This window comes from Opisthocomus hoazin, chromosome 16 (genome assembly GCF_030867145.1).
Source record: "Opisthocomus hoazin isolate bOpiHoa1 chromosome 16, bOpiHoa1.hap1, whole genome shotgun sequence".
Lineage (NCBI taxonomy): Eukaryota > Metazoa > Chordata > Aves > Opisthocomiformes > Opisthocomidae > Opisthocomus > Opisthocomus hoazin.
The window spans coordinates 22148124-22151581 of record NC_134429.1 but is presented as its reverse complement, the minus strand read 5'-3'; the positions used below and the strand labels follow the sequence as shown (position 1 = coordinate 22151581).

The 3458-nt window shown below is 53.4% G+C and overlaps 1 long non-coding RNA gene across 1 annotated transcript; it reads right to left on the bottom strand.

The window, feature by feature from the left end:
- Positions 1-363: 363 nt before the first annotated feature.
- On the bottom strand, positions 364-3458 carry LOC142363367 (uncharacterized). Its single transcript, XR_012765682.1, has 7 exons — positions 3381-3458; positions 3135-3181; positions 1951-3007; positions 1824-1865; positions 1690-1736; positions 1487-1578; positions 364-430 (listed from the first exon to the last, which is right to left on the bottom strand). It is a non-coding gene; the product is annotated as an uncharacterized LOC142363367 (long non-coding RNA).

Here is a 3458-nt window from a genome sequence, read left to right as displayed (position 1 = left end):
ATAAAATCAAAGCAAAGAGGACATGCTGAGATAACGCCCAACACCAAAGTGTGTCCGCACCGATTCCCACTTTCTGCTCCTTTACCTTGGCTGCTGACCCGTGTTGCCCCTGCCATTTTGCAGGTTGGCACCTCGAAGCTCACATCCCACCTGAAAAACACAAACAACAAGCGATGCTTAGAACTTCACCAACAATGCACACTACAATAACAACTGCTACTTCAGCCCACGAGTCATGGCCCACCTTGCCCGAGTCACCTCTGTTACCAAGACCCTGCTTTGCATCTTCAAAACGGAGAACCCAAAACTTATAAGCTAGTCATACAGCCACCAGTCATATCTTCCCTCCAACACCACACACTGACCTTCTTATGGCACTCTACTTGCGTGTCCTCTGTCGCCCTTTGGCACACCGCTCATCCCTCTGCGTCTGTGAAAGCAACATTAAACGAGTCACCCAGATTCAGAGCAACAGTTGACCAGTCCCAGAAGTCTTGTTTCCACTCACGTACACCATCTAGATTCCAACTACAGCCTGCTGTTAATAACAATCTGGTCATCCCCTGTGTCTCTGCCTAGCACTACAGAAACAACTCTCCTTGCCCACTGCATACAGGGCTACTTGCTCGGAAACGAACTCTACAACCTTTGCCTATAAAGTCTAGGGTTATCTACACGTTAGCCATAGGATCTCATTGTTATTCTTTTGCTTGCTGTCACTGCTATGCCCCCAGGTAGAGCAGCTCTAACCCAGACAAACATGCACAGACACTGCACACAGACAAGACCAACAGTGTGATGCAGAGACATAAAAAACTCTAAAAAGCACGACTCCTGGACCAGAGCTGCCATTGGGCAAGAAGACCTAGGGGGCCACAAGTAAGAATCTGTGGCAGCCTGAGAAAAGTCAAATGCTATGAACTGTGCAAAAAGACCTGTCCGCAACTCGCATGAAGTGTGCGCACAATGCCTTTCCTAGAGGCCTAAGAAGTTTGGGATGCCAGGAAGATCTCTCAGAAAAGATGACTAAAGAGACCGCTCAAGATCAGAGGTGCTGTCCCAGCCTGGAACAACGTTGCAAAAGCAGACAGAGCATAAACTTCCGAGACGCAAGACCTATCCATGCTTTACACTTCTAACACAAGCAAAGAAGTTCCCAGCTGGCACTGTAACGATGAGTAAAGCTATTCGAGATGCTAGGGATGGCACCCGAGACGCACAATGCCCTCCTTGAGTGCAAAGAGGACATTGAGACCTGAGGAAGGTCTAAGGCAGAGAAGACACACTACGCAAACGACACCACCACAGACGTAGGCTGGAACTGCCCTCCCTTGCATACACAGTGTTGTGCAAGAGTAACCTGCTTCCTTTACCTGCCCAAAGGGGCCTGTTCCTGCACAGCCCTGTCCCTACACTAACTTTACAACACCGCCCAACCTTGTTCCCCTCCCTCCAGACCCTCTCCAGCCCCTGCAACTCAACTTACCTTTCACGGGGCCAGGGGTCTGACTCCATCCTCGACCGAAAATGCATTGGGTATCTGGGATGCTCCTGCAGTCAACAGGTTGCGCTTCTTCACTGGAAAAAGAAAAAACCCAGAAACAGTGCTGACAGTAAGCATCACATTGGCCAAGACCAACCTCTTCCACAACAACCCGCTCCTCAGAAGCACCGGGCTGCTCCGCTCACCTGCTCATTCCAGAGGCAGACGCTGCGGCCAGCATTGCTTCTGCTACCTAAGATACCAAGAGACTCAAAATTACCGCTTGCGCCCGTGACAAGTCACCCACCCCACGCTCCTCCTCGCTGCCACCCCAGCTCACCCCAAAACAGTTGTCCGATGCCACAGGTGGCCCGCACAGCCCCTGCAAAACCAAGAGAGACACCCCTCACTGAGTTGCTGCACTATAATTTGCTCTCACACACTGACCCGGCACACAACCGCCTCACCTTCTCAGACCTCTTGTCAGCACGCCGCTTCGCCCCGCTGAGGCTACGTGCGGCACCTGCAATAAAATCAAAGCAAACAGCACATGCTGAGATACCGCCCAAAACCAAAGCCTGCCTGCATCAGTTCCAATCTCCTGCTCCTTTACCTTGGCTGCTCACCCACCCTGGCCCTGCCATTTACAGGTTCCCTGGTTGCCCTGGGCAGAGCAGCTCCAAGCCAAAACACACACAGGCACAGACAGACACTACACACAAGACCACAAACAATGGGCTTCAAAGAAGAGCGAAAACTCTCCTTCACAAGAAGGAGGACTCCCTGACGGGTGATACCGCCGGACAAGAAGACCTACAGGGCCGCGACGGCCCAAAGCATGGCGCCTCCATGGCAGCCCCAGAAAAACAGAGTCAGACAGCATGGTCCCTGGCACGAAGATACAGTAGTCAAAAGAGACGGCGCATGTGCAAGAAGCCCGGCTTCAAGACCTAAGAACATAAGGATGCAGGGAAGAGCTCCCGCACTCCACGAAAATGGACCGCCAGAGAGAAGAGCTGCTGACACAGCCTGGAACGACGCCGCAGAAGAGAACCGACCGGAAACTTCCACGCCACGAGACCGATCCACGCTTTACGCTTGTAAGGCAAGAAGAGAAGCCCCCGCTTGGCACCACGCCGATGAGTAGGGGCATTCGAGACCCCAGGGGTGGTGCCTGATGTGCACAAAGAGCAATGAGGATGCTGAGATACAGGTAAGGTCTAAGACACAGAAGACAGACGGCAAAAATGACACAGCACCACAGACGCAGCCTGGAACGCTCCTGCCCAATTGGGCTGAAGAGAAACCCCTTCCTTCCCTTTACACGCCCAAAGGGGCCCGCTCCTGCACAGCCCTCTCCCCTACGCTAACTTTACAAGCACTCCCTGCAATTCACAACCGTGGTCCCCTCCCCCCAGTCCCTCAACTTAGCTTTCAGGGGGCCAGGGGTCTGACTCCATCCTCGACAAAAAGCACCTTGGCTAACTGGGATGCGCCTGCAGTCGCCTGATTCCGTTTTGCCATCTGAAAAGCAAAACGACAAGACGACAACACAGACAACACACAGGGCTGACAGTAAGCATCACACTGGCCAACACCAACCCCTTCCGCAACCACCTCCTCCTCAGAAGCACCGGCCTGCTCCACTCACCTGCTCGTTCCAGAGTCAGACGCCGCGGCCAGCGTTGCTTCTGCTACCTAAGATACCAAGAGACACAAAATTACCGCTTGCGCCCGTGACAAGTCGCCCACCCCACGCTCCTCCTCGCTGCCACCCCAGGTCACCTCAAACAGCGGTCCAATGCCTAATGCCGCCCACACACACACAGTCCCGGCAAAATCAAAACAGACACACCTCACTGAGGAGCCACACAATATTTTGCTCTTACACACTGACCTGGTCAGCAGCAGCCTCACCGTCTCAGACCTCTCGTCAGCATGCTGCTCCACCTCTCCGCGGCTATGTGCGGCACCT